Raw genomic sequence first — 16,084 nt, 5'->3', positions numbered from 1 at the left:
GGTTTTTCCCAGCATCCAATCAGTCATCTTTTCCTTTTTCTTGCCTCAGTGAAGGTTATCTTAATGGGATTGCAAAAAGAGAGGCCGGTCTTGGCACAGGTAATAGCTTTCCTGTGACCTCTCATGATCACTTGCTTAGAGCTCCTATTCATCCTAATGGAGTCACCCTGGTTAGGGGTGTTCAGTATACGTCATTCGTACTCTTGCATCCCCAGAATCTGCAGAAGAAATCAGCTGTCCCCTTACATGTGCCCCTGCTTACTACCAGGACAGACAGAAACAGCTGTGCACTAACTGCCATATGTTCTAATCTGGAAACAGGAGCCCCAGGTCGAAGTTCAGTTCTGGATACCAGGTATTAAAAAGGGCTACCTGGGAGATTTAGCTAAGAATATCTCCCGTGGATAAGTTTATGACCATTCAAGTCAGGTTGAAGGGCTGATGTGGATTATCAGTGGCTCCACTTAGTCCCAGGGGACCTAGGAGCAACATGAGAAAGAGTACCTCCATCTAGTTGTTTAACCTTCAATTTGAGCCTTAGGGAGTTATTGAAGTCTGGTTCTACTGTCCAGTTTCATCAGGGCTTGGTGTTGTCTGGTCTTGGTCCCGATGGTTCAGTCAGTTCTAGGTCCACTGCTCAAGCCAGGGAGTGGTGAATTCAGTGGTGATCCCGTCGACTTTAATATTGGTGGGGGTGGTCAGCACCATGGTGTAAAGTCCCTTCCAATGAGTCTCTAGCATCTTATGTTGGTGTTGCCAGATATAGACCCAATCTCCAAGCTGAAACTGCTTGGAGGTGGGGCTGTCTCCTATAAAATGCACAACCATGACCAGATATCTTTCTGCACCAAGGCTGCCACCTCCAGGGAAGCAAGTATCATTAAACTCAGTGAGCAAGTCAGCCCATAGGTTGGGAAGTATAGGGGAAGGTCTGCCAAACATAATCTCCAAGAGGGTAAGTCTTGTGGGCCGCAAGAATATATCATAGAGATTCAGCTGTGTATTAAAACTGAACTTTGACAGGCCAAGGATTTGTCAAAAGGCAAAGCCATTTATTATGAATATTTGGTGTTACTCAGCCTTTAATATTTCAGCTGTCTTCTGCTATGAAATCCTTGCGTGCCCAGACCTATTGGTAGACAGTTCAGCTCTCCAGACATACTGAACCTACTAAGTTACTAACTGCCCTGTTGAGCTTAGGAGACAGGCTGGCTGGAGACACATAGCTTTGTTTCCTGTGCTAATGAGGAGGCCTAGTGGTTCTCCAGAGCATTTTGACTAAAAACAAAAGAGGTTTTTACATATCAAGGTGAGAGATAAAACAACATTCCTGAAGTGGCAGGGAAAGAAAAGGCAGGTATATTCTGTAGATAAGGACAGAACAGCATAGCTAGAGAGAAGAGAGGATGACAGAGGTTCCATAGAGGGTAAGCAGATCTCCAGCAGAGTTTTCTGAGTGCCAGGAGTAGAGAGTAGCAGATATGGAGAAAGAGAATACAGAGGATGAAGATGAAGACGAAAGCATAGAAGTTAGCAGGACAATGAGCTGGGGAACTGGATGGAACCGTAGTTACGGAGACAGGATTTCATCCCAGAGAAATAAAGTAGACAAATATAGAGCTTGATATGTCTAGAGTTGTTCCTGCCTTGAATGCCTGGTGGAGCTATAGCTGAATTGATAGAATTTTGTCTTAGAGGAATAAAGTTAACAGACATAAGGACATAGTGTACATAGCCCCTGATACCCGACGCCAGACATAGCAAAGCCCCCCTGGACCCTGGGGAATCAATAGATAAGTCCAAGGGCATATGGGGAATTTCAGACCTGATATAGGCAAAAAGAAGGCAAGCCACCCAATCACCACTAGTTTCCATGGTGAACTTGGTAAAGGCCTCTTTTAGAGTCTGATTTATGTGCTCTACTTGTCCAGAACTCTAGGGTCTGTAGGCACAATGTAATTTTCAATCTGCTCCCAGTAATTTAGCTAAATTCTGAGTTACCTGTGCAGCAGCTCAGATTTGAATGAGAATGTCCCCCACAGGCTCATAGTTGCATGCTTGGTCCCATTGGTGAAATTGTTTGGGAAGGATTAGATGATGTTATCACTGACAATGGGTTTTGAGTTTTCAAAAGACCAGTTCAAACCTAACCTCTCTATATTAAGCTTATGGATCAAATGAGTGGAGGTCTGTAAAAGAATGGCCCTAATAGGCTCACATATTTGAATCCTTAGTCATCAGGGATTCAGCACACTAAAATTCATAGGATTCCTTCAATAGGAGTGATCACATAAATTCCACTGTAGTTAAAACCCGCTAGGGTTTCAGTGACATTCATATACGATCTCTGGAATTATTGTGTTTTACTGGGACACAAAACCTAGTATTTCATTCATGCAGAGTTTATCTCCACCGTGCGTCATCTTTGTCTTTAAGTGGATCTTGTGGTAGTTTGAATGAGAGTGGTCCCACAGGCTCACACTCTGAAGGATTGCTCCCCAATTGGTGGAACTGTTTGGAACTGATTGGGGATGAGTTTTGAGGTTCCAAAATCCTGTCCCATTCCTAATTACTCCCTCTCTGACTCATGCTTATGAGAGCTGTAAGCCCTTAGCTACTGCTCCAGCACCATGGCTGCCTCCATGCTGCCATGCTCCCTGCCATGATGGTCATGGATTCACCCTTAGAAACTTTAGTTTCCAAGTCAGCCCCCAATTAAATGCTTTCTTTTCTAAGTTGCCTTGGCCACGGTGTCTTGGGGCACCAATAGCACACTGGCTAAGATGGAACTAAAGACCTTAATTCATTTCTCATATAGGAATTTTCTCCAGCATAAGTCCTTTCATAATGTCAAAGAAAAAAATTAAATATGTGAAGCTTTGCTGTGGGATGGTGTAAGCTGTGAATATGTGTTGCTCCCATTGGTTAATAAATAAAGCTGTACTGGCTTATGGCAAGGCAGGATGGGGACAAGTGGGAAATCCAAGAGAGAAGAAAGGCAGAGTCAGGGGAAACATGATCCAGCTATCTAAGGAACAAGACACTGGCAGACTGGTAATGCCACAGCCATGTAACAAAATATAGATTAATAGAAATGAGTTAATTTAAGATGTCAGAGCTAGCTGGGCAGTGGTGGCGCAAGCCTGTAATCCCAACACTCGGGAGGCAGAGGCAGGTGGATCACTGTGAGTTCGAGGCCAGCCTGGTCTAGAGCTAGTCCAGGACAGGCTCCAAAGCTACAGAGAAACTCTGTCTCGAAACCCCCCCCCAAAAAAATGTCAGAGCTAGCTAGCAATAAGCCTGAGCCATAGACCAAACAGTTTGTAATATTAAGCCTCTGAGTGATTACTTTATAAGTGGCTATGGGATTTCAGGATGGGCCAGGACAGAGAAAAGTGTCCAGCTACATTTGGTACCCACCATCAGGCATTGAGATACATAGACCTGAGAAAGCATAAAGAATGCACAGGAAGGGAGTCATTCTGGGCATCCTAGTCTCACAGTCTCATGCCAGCAGCACAGAGACACATTCCCCGACAGCTGCCGGTGAGATAGAGCTGGCCAACAGCCGCCATAAACTAAGCAGCGTGGCAGATTTCCACAGCCTCTCCCACAGGCCATGGTACAGACAGGTTTCTCCAAGCCACTGCCTGCAAGCTTGGGATCACAGCCATAGGTGTAAAAACACAGCTATATGCTACTCAATACTGCTTCCCAGAATTGCTGAGGTAAGCATGACTCATTGGTTCCTATGCCATGTTAAAAAGTTGAGCAGGTCAGAGTCAGCAGCCAAAGCCATGTTTTCACACTAGCAATACAGCTTAATTTAAAAACTCTCCTGGTCAGAAAAGGATTAAAGATAAACAATAGACTCAGATGGAAAAAGACCTCTAAATGGGTTACGTGTTTAAAAATATACATAGGCTTGAGAGAAAAGGGGTAGAGAAAGTCCTTAAAAAAAGAAAGAGCCGGGCAGTGGTGGAGCACACCTGTAATCTCAGAACTCAGGAGGCAGAGGCAGGTGGATCTCTGTGAGTTTGAGGCCAGCCTGGTCTACAAAGCGAGTTCCAGGAAAGGCTCTAAAGCTACAGAGAAACCCTGTCTTGGAAAAAAAAAAAAAAAAAAAAAAAAGAAGAAGAAGAAAAAGAAAAAGAAATAGAAATAGAGCAGCACCTGGAGATCCTGTGTCTGTGTCTTGCTTCAACAGTGTTTGGATGGAGCAGTCCCATGGATTCCCTTTGTTAGCTTCCAGCTGCCTCTCAGTGTCTCCAGTGGCAGCCTCTGGGACCATCTCCTCACAGCCTTCGGCTCCTATGACTAGCCAGCACTGTCTCTTCGTGGTGAGCTCCATACTGCATATCAGCCATGTTCGTCAGAATTATTCTACCAAAGTGGAGGCTGCAGTGAACCACATGGTCAACTTGAACCTGCAGGCCTCCTACACCTACCTCTCTTTGGGCTACTATTTTGATTGGGATGACATGGCTCTGGAGGGTGTAGGCCACTTTTTCCGTGAACTGGCCAAGGAGAAGCTCAAGGGCAGGGAGCGGCTGCTCAAGATGCAGAACGAACTGAGGCCACACACTATTCCAGAATGTGCAGAAGCCATCTCAAGATAAGTGGGGTAAATCCCAGGAGGCCATGGAAGCTGCCTTGGCCCTGGAGAAGAGCCTGAACCAGGCCCTCTTGGATCTTCATGCCCTGGCTTCTGTTCACACAGATCCTCACCTCTGTGAATTCCTGGAAAACCACTTCCTGGATGAGGAGGTGAAGCTCATCAAGAAGATGGGCAACCAACTGACCAACCTCCACAGGGTGGCTGGGCCTCAGCCAGCACAGACTGGTGCACCCTCACTACTCAGGGCAAGTACCTCTTCGAGAGGCTCACTCTCAAGCATGACTAGGAGGCCTCACCTTCCAAGGGGCTCCCCTCCTCTGCTCTGCATCAGCCAGCCTCAGAACCTTCACCTGAACCTATAGGCAGCTTTGTAACCACTGTGGAGCCCTTCCCAAGTCTTGGGACCAAGTGAAAATAAAGCATTTTTAAGTAGGAAGGAAGGAAGGAAGGAAGGAAGGAAGGAAGGAAGGAAGGAAGAGTGAGTGAGTTAAAAAATAAAAGTAAAAGTGGAAAACACACAGAGAGTCTGGATACTGTCTATTATTGTGTTGTCTTTGGGATTTTTTTTTTTTTTTAACTGCAGAGAGACATTTGATTATGGGGGCTGCTAAGCTAAACCAACATATATATTTTTTAACGGTACCTTGAGTTCAAAATTGGTGTCTAAGGATGCGTCGCTTTGGAAAAGAGGTTCTGCTTTTGTTTCCACAGAAGATGAGAACCTATGGATTGCTTCCAGGTTAATATGTTTGATCAGAGAAGACCCCTGAAAGATCTCCATTGAAAACAGATGGCCAAGATGATCCAACATTTCAGAGTGCCTCTGTTGCAGTTTCCTGAGTTCTACATCCAGAAAAGCTTCAAGGCTGCTGGCTGAGATAATCCAGCCTCACAGAATACTCCAGTCAGGACTTGACCATAATCCTACTGAATCTACTTTGATCCAAAAAGCAACTGTTAATCTCAAAATACTTTACATTGGTATGGATTTTGGTTTATTAACAAATTTAAGGTCAATCTTGTTGTACTGTATATTTCTATTCTTGTTTAAGGTATTATGTCTATGCAACTCATTTAAATTGTAATATAGCATTAAAAAATACAGATTAATAGTCATCAATGATAAACATATAATCATGTTAGTTATGTTTTTAGGTATACAAAAATATATTTCAATTAGATAATCTTCAAACACTTCAAAGATCTACAGAATATGGCATTTAAAATGTTTTAAGAACTTACTACTTTTTGGGACAGTGGGACATGTCCACTCCTGGCGGCACCAATTACTTCAAAGAGGATGATGGACATCAAAGAAACTCATTATGGAGTTTGCTTACAATGTGGAAAAGGCTAGCCATTTGGGCAAGAAATTGCTCTCCCATGGGAAAATGACCACTGAACTTTGCCAAAACAGGTTCCTGTGTCACAGAAAAAACTGCCAGACATTCTACAGGACACAGAGAAAAGTGACTGATAAACTTTGCCAACAGGTAGAAGAGTCCTGCAAATTTCCTGCTTCACTGAAACATATGCTAGAGACTCTAGGCCTATAGGCTGAAGATAGATGCCCCAACAGAGGAACTTTGGATGACTGTCCAGGCAGCCAGATGTTTCTGTCATTTCAAGAATTTAGGAAGTTGCTTATAATGCACTTCCTGTTTACTCAGCTAATATCCTTCTATGGTCTTTGCTGGAGTTGAAGACTGATTATAATTTTCCTTGGTTATGATAAAAGGTAAGTTAGATATGAAACTTTAGACTCACAAATACAAAACAGATGATAAAACATTCTAATTTTGCTGAATACAAATATACTAGATGCAACTATAATTCTTACTTAATAGCTGTTTTAGTATATGTAATTTTACTATGTTAAAACAAAAACCTTCCTCTTTGATTAGACAGAAAAGAAGTACTGTGGGATGGTCTTTCTGTGTGCTGTAAATGTGTTGCTCCCATTGGTTAATAAATAAAGCTGTGTTGGCCTATGGCAAAGCAGGATGGAGCAGACAGGAAATCCAAGAGATAGATGGAGAGGAAAGACGGAGTCAGGGGAAACATGATCCATCTGCCCAAGGAACAAAATGCCAGCAGACTAGTAATGCCACAGCCACGTGGTAAAATACAGACTAATAGAAATGGGTTAAAAATGTCAAAGCTTGCTGGCAATAAGCCTGAGACATAGAACAAAAACAGTTTGTAATTAATATTAAGCCTCTGAGTGATTATTTTATAAATGGCTGTAGGATTGCGGGACCGAGGTGGGACAGAGAAAACTGCCCAGCTACTAAGCTTGATCATGTTTTATACTCACCAAAGTTCCCAACCATGAAATCTTTCATATATTTAAAAGGAATTAGAAATTCTGACATTTTCCAGGGCTGACTATCTTAGTTAGGGTTTCTATTCTTGTGACAAAATACCATGTCAAAATAGCAAGTTTGGGAGGAGAGGATTTATTTGGCTTACACGTCAGCATTGCTGTTTATTACTAAAGGAAGTTAAGACAGGAACTTGAACAGGGCAGGATCCCTGAGGCAGGAGCTGATGCAGAGGCCATGGAAGGATGCCGCTTACTTGCTTGCTTCCCATGGCTTACTCAGTCCACCTTCTTATAGAACCTAGGACCGGCAGCACAGGGATGGCACCACCTCCCCCACTGATCACTAAATGAGAAAATGCCTTACAGCTGGATCTCATGGAGGCATTTCCTCAGCTGTGGCTCCTTCCTCTGATGACTCTAGCTTATGTCAAATTGACACACAAAACCAGCCAGTACACCAGACATTCAAAGATTTTTCTCCTCCAGTTCAGGTTTCCTGTGGAGAGAAGAGTCCTGCCAGCTTCACTACCTTTTATTTGGAGGACTCTTCACACCTGAAAACTTTCAGAGATGTGATAAATGTGCATAAACAAAGGGCTCAATGAGCAGTCACCTCCATCCAACTCCAGCCAGTGTGCAATCCCTTCACAGTTGTTCTGTACAGTCTGAAGCATGAGTGACAACAGCCACAATTTTGAGTTTTGAAAAAGTGTATTTATGAAATATAAAGCAAACATTAGTAAAAGAATAGAGCTGATGAGATCACAGAGAGCCTGCCAAGTCTGATGCCTAAATTTTAACCCCAGGAACAAAATGAAGAGAACTGACCCCTGTGACTTGTTCTCTGACCTCAACTCCCACAGCAAGCCATGCACACACACACATTGACACATACAGATAAAACTTTGAAAGGTAATACAAGTGAAATACATAGTAAGCCATGAATAGAGTCACTAGGTCACAAAACATCATCCTACTGAGTCTCAAGCAGCACAGATGGGAAGCAAACAAAAGGTTGAATAAAAATGAGAACACAGCCGGTGGTGGTGGTGCACGCCTGTAATCCCAGAGCCAGGCGGATCTCTGAGTTCGAGGCCAGCCTGGGCTACTTTCCTGAGTTCCAGGAAAGGCGCAAAGCTACACAGAGAAACCCTGTCTCGAAAAACCAAATCAAACCAAACCAAACCAAAAACAAAAAAAAATGAGAACGTGATTACTCCTAGGTATGGTTGAGGTTTTATTTTAGATATAAGGGAGAAAACATTCAGAGTTCTCTAGAAGGACCCAGACTGAACCAGACAAGTGGACTGAATGGAGCCATGAGAGGAGAGTGGAGAAAGGAAGAGAGAGAAGGGGGAGAGCCAGGGACCAAGAGGAAGCACAGCCAAAATGGTAGAGTTCCATAGAGAGAGTAGCTGGGGTAAGGAAAGCAGGTCAGCATCTGGGAGGTAGAGGCTTAGGGGCAGAGTAAGAAGTGCATGGAGGAGCCATGAGTACTGAGTGCTGCTGAGAGCAGGCCATCATCCACTTTGATATGTTAATAGGCACCTCAGGTAGCCATTTGTCCCTTTTGAGATCTGACATTCCAGCCTTTTGCTGATGATAAGGAATGTCAGAGCCTCTTCTGTAAACATTTCCTGGGATATTGGTCAAACCTGGGAAGGGAAAAAGAACGAAGGCTGGAGGACATCTGGTTTGCTTGCAACCCAGGTTATGCAGCTATCCACCTGGAGCTATCCACTTTGGAGCTTTCTGGGATAGAGGCTCTGCCTGACAGGAGATTTGATCAGAAGCATCTAGGGCTGGTGTGTTTGGAGCAGTCTGTAGTCCACAGTTGATGAGAAACCTTCTGGGACAGATAGAGACCTGGGACAGAAGGTAAAGTTAAGGACTGTAAGGGAAAATTTTGAGAGTACATTTGAAACTTCCAGGCCCTTGGTACTGTTAGTTGAGGGAGGGAAATGATAGGATTTCTAGCCATGTTCCTATGACCACTAATGTGCTGTAGAGACATTTAAGTCATTCTGGGGACCTTACATCCTACGTAATCTGGGTGCTGCATGGTCATGTAATTTGCAAGCGCGTGATCACATAATCTATGAATATGTGTGGTGAGGCTACATAAGCCCATATGCGCATGCAGGGGTGGGGGAGTCCATAAAAGGCAGACTCTTCGTACCCCCACCTTCCTACACAAGTCTTTCAGTAGGCCTAAGCACACCTCTTCTGTTTCCCCCTTCTCCTAATGAACTCTTGTAGTGGGTTTTGCTGTGCCTCATGAGTTTTCTCGCATGGTAAACAGTGCCGCATAATAACTAATGGGTAGTCCCCCAGACTAGGGAGGATAGAGAGATCCACCCTCAGGAATAGACAAGTGGCTGTTAAATGACAGAAGTAATTATTTGGAGTCTGTTTGACCTGTGAGAGTTGGATCCAAGTCACAACTCCCTGAAGCTTACATCATTTTTTTCCTAAGCTTATAAAAAGAGAAGTTTTGGACATATTAACATCACCATTGTTTATAATCTGCACTGAAAAATACACACTGTAGAAACAGGAGACTCATGCCTTTGAATCATAGGAGAAGCTTTGGGACCCAAAAACAAATCTAGGTTAAAAACAAACACTCCTGCCAGAGGACTGGATATATGGACTGGATAGAGATGTTTTTAGCACAATGAGAAGCACTTTTAAGCCTATACTTAAAAGACATCCAGCCAAAGCCTGGTACTGATGGTACACACCTTCAATCCCAGCACTAGGGAGGCAGACAGGTGAATCTCTGGATTCAAAGAAAAATCAAACAAAAAATGGGAAGAAATCAGTAAATCCCTTGAAAGCCAAGAGAAAGCAATTAAAAACGTGAGGAAAACAGTTCAACATTTGAAAACTGAAATCAAGACAATAAAGAAGACACAAATTGAGGGACTGCTCGAAGTGGAAAATCTGAATAAATGAACAGGAACTACAGATGCAAACATAATCAACAGAATGCAAGAGATGGAAGAGGGGAATCCCTGGCATTGAAGATACAGTAGAAGAAATAGATTCATCAGTCAAAGAAAACACTAACGCCAACAAAGTCATGACCCAAAATGTCCAGGAAATTTAAAACACCATAAAAAGACCAAACCTAAGAATACTAGGGATAGAAGAGAAGAATACCAACTCAAAGGCACAGAGAATATATTCAGTAACTCATAGAAAAAAACTTTCCCAACCTAAAGAAGGAAATGCCTATAAAGATATAAGAAGGTTACAGGACACAAATAGACTGGATCCAAAAAAAGTCCCCTCACAACTTAATAATCAAACCACTAAACATACAGAATAATAAAAAAAAATTGTCGGGCGGTGGTGGCACACACCTTTAGTCCCAGCACTCGGGAGGCAGAGGCAGGCGGATCTTTGTGAGTTCAAGGCCAGCCTGGGCTACCAAGTGAGTTCCAGGAAAGGCACAAAGCTACAGAGAAACCCTGTCTCGAAAAACCAAAAAATAAATAACTAAATAAATATTATTGGGTTGGGGGTTTAGCTCAGTGGCAGAACGCTTGCCTAGCAAGCACAGGCCCTGAGTTCGGTCCTCAGCTCAAAAAAAAAATCATTAAGAGCTGCAAAGGAAACAGACCAAATAACATATAAAGGCAGACCTATAAGAATAACACCTGACTTCTCAATGAAGACTCTAAAAGCCAGAAGGTCCTGGACAGATGTTATACAGGCACTAAGAGACCATGGATACCAACCCAGACTATTATATACAGCAAAACTCTCAACACAAACAAAATATTCCATGATAACATCAGACTTAAACAATATCTTTCCACAAATCCAACCCTACAGAAAGCACTAGAAGGAAAAATCCAACCTAAGGAAGTTAGATACACCCATGAAAACACAGGCAATAGACAGTTCCACACCAACAAATACCAAAGAAGGGAAACATACAACACTACCACCAAAAAATAACAGGAATTAACAATCACTAGTCATTAATATCCCTTAATATCAATGGTCTCAATTCAGATATAAAAAGACACAAGCTAACAGAATGGACATGAAAACAAAATCCATCCTTCTGCTGATTAAAGAAACACACCTCAAATTCAAAGACAGATAGTACCTCAGAATAAAAGGTGATTTAGCTCAGTGGTAGAGTGCTTGCCTACCAAGCACAAGGCATTGAGTTCAATCCTCAACTCAAAAAAAAAAAAAAAAAAAAAAAAAATTACAGAAAGCCTATAATCTCATGAAAACGGAATAATGCCCAATTGAATCACCAATGGTTCAAGGAGGAAATAAAGAAAAAAATTAAAGATTTCCTAGAATTCAATAAAAATGAATGTACAACATACCCAAACTTATGGGACACTATGAAAGCAGGGCTAACAAGAAAATTCATAGCATTATATGCCCACATAAAGAAATTAGAGAAATCTCACACTAGTGACTTAACAGCACACTTGAAAGCTCTAGAACACAAAGAAGCAAACTCACCCAAGAGAAACAGACACCAAGAAATAATCAAATTGAGGGCTGAAATCAATAAAATAGAAACAGAGAGAACAATACAAAGAATCAATGAAACAAAGAGTTGGTTCTTTGAGAAAAATCAACAAGATAGACAAGCCCTTATCCAAATTAACCAAAAAGCAGAGATAGAGAGCATCCAAATTAACAAAATCAAAAGTGAAAAGGGAGACATAACACCAGACAATGAGGAAATCCAGAGAATCATCAGGTCATATTTCAAAAACCTGTACTCCACAAAATTGGATAATCTGAAAGAAATGGACAATTTTCTGGATAGGTACCACATAGCAAAGTTAAATCAAGACCTGATCAACTATTTAAATAGACCGATAACCACTAAGGAAATAGAAACAGTCATTGAAAGTCTCACAACCAAAAAAAAGCTCAGGACCAGATGGTTTTAGCCCAGAATTCTACCAGATTTTCAAAGAAGAGTTTAATACCAATATTCCTCATTGTTCCACACAATAGAAACAGAAGGAACACTACCACACTCTTTTTATGAGGCTACAGTTCCCTAATACCCAAACCACACAAAGATGCGACAAGGACAGAGAATTACAGACCAATCTCCCTCATGAACATCGATGCAAAAATACTCAATAAAATACTGGCTAACTAAATCCAGGAACACATCAAAAAAATTATCCACGATGACCAAGTAGGCTTCATCCCAGGGATGTAAGGATGGTTCAACATATAAAAATCTGTCAATGTAATACATTATATAAACAAACTGAAAGAAAAAAACCACACAATCATCTCATTAGATGCTGAAAAAGTCTTTGAGAAAATCCAATACCCCTTCATGATAATGGTTCTAGGGAGATCAGGAATACAAGGAGCATACCTAAACATAATAAAGGCAATATATAGCAAGTCCACAGCCAACATCAAAGTAAATAGAAACTCAAAGTGATTCCACTAAAATCAGGAACAAGACAAAGCTGTCCACTCTCCCCATACTTATTCAACATAGTACTTGAAGTTCTAGCCAGAGCAATAAAACAAAAGGAGATCAAAAGGAAGAAGTCAAACTGTCACTATTTGCAGACAATATGATAATATACATAGGTGAAATTCTACTAAACTATAAAATTCTACTAAACTCCTTCAATAAAGTGGCAGGATACAAGATTAACTAAAAAAAAAAATCAGTAGCCTTCCTATATACAAATGATAAATGGGCTGAGAAAGAAATCAGAGAAATATCACCCTTTACAATAGCCACAAATAATATAAAATACCTTGGGGTAACTCTAACTAAGCAAGTGAAAGCCCTGTATAATAAGAACTTAAGTCTCTGTAGAAAAAAATTAAAGAAGATATCAGAAAATTGAAAGATCTCCCATGCTCATGGACAGATAGAATTAACAAAGTAAAAATGGCAATCTTGGGCTGGAGAGATGGCTCAGCAGTTAAGAGCACTGACTGTTCTTCCAGAGGTCCTGAGTTCAATTCCCAGCAACCACATGGTGGCTCACAACCATCTGTAATGAAGTCTGGTGCCCTTTTCTGGCCTGCACAAATATGTGCAGGCAGGACGCTGTATACATAATAAATAAATAAATCTTTTAAAAAAAAAATGGCAATCTTACCAAAAGCAATCTACAGATTCAATGCAATTCCCATCAAAATCCCAACACAATTCTTCACAGACTTGGAAAGAACAATACTTAACTTTATATGGAAAAACAAAAAACCTAGAATAGCTAAAAGAATCCTGTACAATAAAGCAACCTCTGGAGGCATCACGATCCCTGACCTCAAGCTCTACTATAGAGCTATAGTAATAAAAAACAGCTTGCTACTGATATAAAAAGTGATTCATGGACCAATGGAATCGAATTGAAGACCCTGACATTAATCCACATACCTATGAACATTCAACAAAGAAGCCAAAACAGTACCATGGAAAAAAGAAAACATCTTCAACAAATGGTGCTGGCATAACTGGATGTCAACATGCACAAGACTGCAAATACATCCAAATCTGTCACCATGAACAAAACTCAAGTCCAAGTGGATCAAAGACCTCAACATAAATCCAGTTACACTGAACTTGATAGAAAGTAAAGGCCCTGGGTTCGATCCTCAGCTCAAAAATAAATAAATAAATAGATAGATAGATAAATAAATAGATAGATAAACAAACAAATAAATAAATGATAAATAAGGGACAGTAGCACAGGCACTGAGAGCCACAATTAATGGGACCTACTGAAACTGAGAAGCTTTTGTAGAGCAAAGGACACGGTCAATAAGACAAAGTGACAGCCTACAGAATGGGAAAAGATCTTCACCAACCACACAACTGACAAAGGGCTGATCTCCAAAATATATAAAGAACTCAAAAAGCCAGACTTCAAAACACTGAACAATCCAATTAAAAAATAGGCTACAGAGTTTAACAGAGAATTCTCAACAGGAGAATCTCAAATGGGCTGAAAGACATTTAAGGAATTGCTCAACCTCCTTAGTCATCAGGGAAATGCAAATCAAAACGACTCTGAGATACTATCTTACACCTGTCAGAATGGCTAAGATAAAAAACACTGAAGACAGCTTATGTTGGAGAGGATGCAGAGCAAGGGGAACACTCCTCTACTGTTTGGTGGGAATGCAAACTTGTACAGCCATTCTGAAAACTAGTATGGTGGTTTCTCAGAAAATTGAGAGTAAGTCTTCCTCAAGACCCAGCTATACCACTCCTGGGCATATACCCAGGAATGAATGATCAATCTTTTTTTTTTTTAGTTACAGAGAACTTTATTAGGAGGAAGAGGGGTGGGGAAAGACGAGGCCTGGGAAAGAGCATGTACAGAAGGCAGAGAGAAAGGTGGTAGGGAGGGGAGGGAGCAGAGCAGAGACGGAATGCTCAATCTTACCATGAGGACACATGCTTAACTATGTTTATATCTGCATTATTTGTAATAGCAAGAACCTGGAAACAACCTAGATGCCCCTCAAATGAAGAATGGATAAAGAAAATGTGGCACATATACACCAGTTAAAAAAAAAATGTGGCACATATACAGCAGTAAAAAAACAATGACATCATGAAATTCGCAGGCAAATGGATGGAACCAGAAAATATCATCTTGAGTGAGGTAACCCAGACTCAGAAGGACATACATAGTATGTCTCACTCATAAGTGAATACTAGATGTGAGGGAAGGGATGGCCAGACTGGAACCCACAGCTCCAGAGAGGCTAGCTAACAGGGAAAGACTCTAGGAGGGACACATGGATGACCCTGTGAAGAAGTGGATGAGATCTACACAAGCAGACTGGGAATGGGGAGGAGGTTGCAGGGTGAGGAGTGGAGCATGACAGCACAGGGACATGGGAGTGTCGAGCTGGAACAGGGACAGGAGGGCAGGGAGGAAGACACCATGACAGATGAGGACATCATGGGAATAGGAGTCCACAAGGATAAGCCCACCTTGGAGTGCTGGCAGTGGTCCAGAGGGTGCCTGGACTGGTCTGCTCTGGTGACCCGTCTAGTAAATACCGTCATCACAGAGCCTTGTCCAGTGACTGAGGGAGGCAGATGCAGAGATCCACGGCCAGGTGCCAGGCTGAGCTCCAGGAATCCAATCAATGAGAGAGAGGAGGGATTCTGCAGATGGGGGACTTCGAGATCATGATGGGAAGACATGAAGAGATGACAGGTCACACTGGTGGAAGCCCATGAACTCTAGACTAGTGGCTGTGGAGCCCCCATGAAAGTAGACTAGGCTCTCTAGACATGGAAGACAATTGTTTGGCTTGAGCTGTTTGGGGGGCACCCAGGCAGGAGGATTGGGATCCATCCCTGGTGCATGGGCAGGCTTTTGGGAGCCCAGTGCCTGTGGTGTGACACCTTGTACAGCCTTGGTGCAGTGTGGAGGGGCTTTGACCTGCCTCAGCTCAGTGTGCCGGGCTCTGCTGACTCTCCATTGGAGACCTTGATTTGGGGGACGTGGGGATGTGGGGTGACTTGGGAGGGAGAGCTGGAGAGTGGGAGGAGGGAGGAGGAGGGATCTGTGGGTGGTATGTAGAGTAAGTAGAAAATTTCTTAAGAAAAATGAAAAAAATATAAAATTAAAAAAACAACCACACATACCTAATGAGGACTTAAACTGCCACCTCTTACAAACTTGAACTTTCTCAGCTACACTGTCCTATTAAACATTTGTTCATAGAGCTGGAGAAATAGCTCAGAGGTTAAAAGCACTGACTGCTCTTCCAGAGGTCCTGAGTTCAATTCCCAGCAACCACACAGTGGTTCGCAACCATCTGGTGCCCTCTCCTGACCTGCAGTCATACGTTGTATACGTAATAAATAAATGCATAAATGTTTAAAAAAATTTTTTGCTCAAGCTTGAAGACTTCGATGGCAGGGCATTTGCTACTATCAGTTTCCTTGTACAGGGCTACTATCCATGCCTCCATCTCCATGCTCTATTGTGATCCTTTGATTCATAGTAAGTTCAGACCGTAGGGGTAATTTCTCTGTGACCTCACTCTCCTTCCTCGCTATTTAATTCTTTCCATGGGTTCCAGGTTTGGGATCTCAGAAGAATTGGGTTGTTTTGGGAAGTACAGATTAAATCTGACATCAC

At 42.1% G+C, this 16,084-nt stretch overlaps 1 pseudogene; it reads left to right on the top strand.

Annotated features, from left to right (window-relative positions):
* Positions 1 to 3,461: 3,461 nt before the first annotated feature.
* On the top strand, positions 3,462 to 4,904 carry LOC118597791 (annotated as a pseudogene).
* Positions 4,905 to 16,084: the final 11,180 nt, after the last annotated feature.

This window comes from Onychomys torridus, chromosome 17, assembly GCF_903995425.1.
Source record: "Onychomys torridus chromosome 17, mOncTor1.1, whole genome shotgun sequence".
NCBI classification, from domain to species: domain Eukaryota; kingdom Metazoa; phylum Chordata; class Mammalia; order Rodentia; family Cricetidae; genus Onychomys; species Onychomys torridus.
This window is presented reverse-complemented; position numbering and strand designations above follow the sequence as displayed.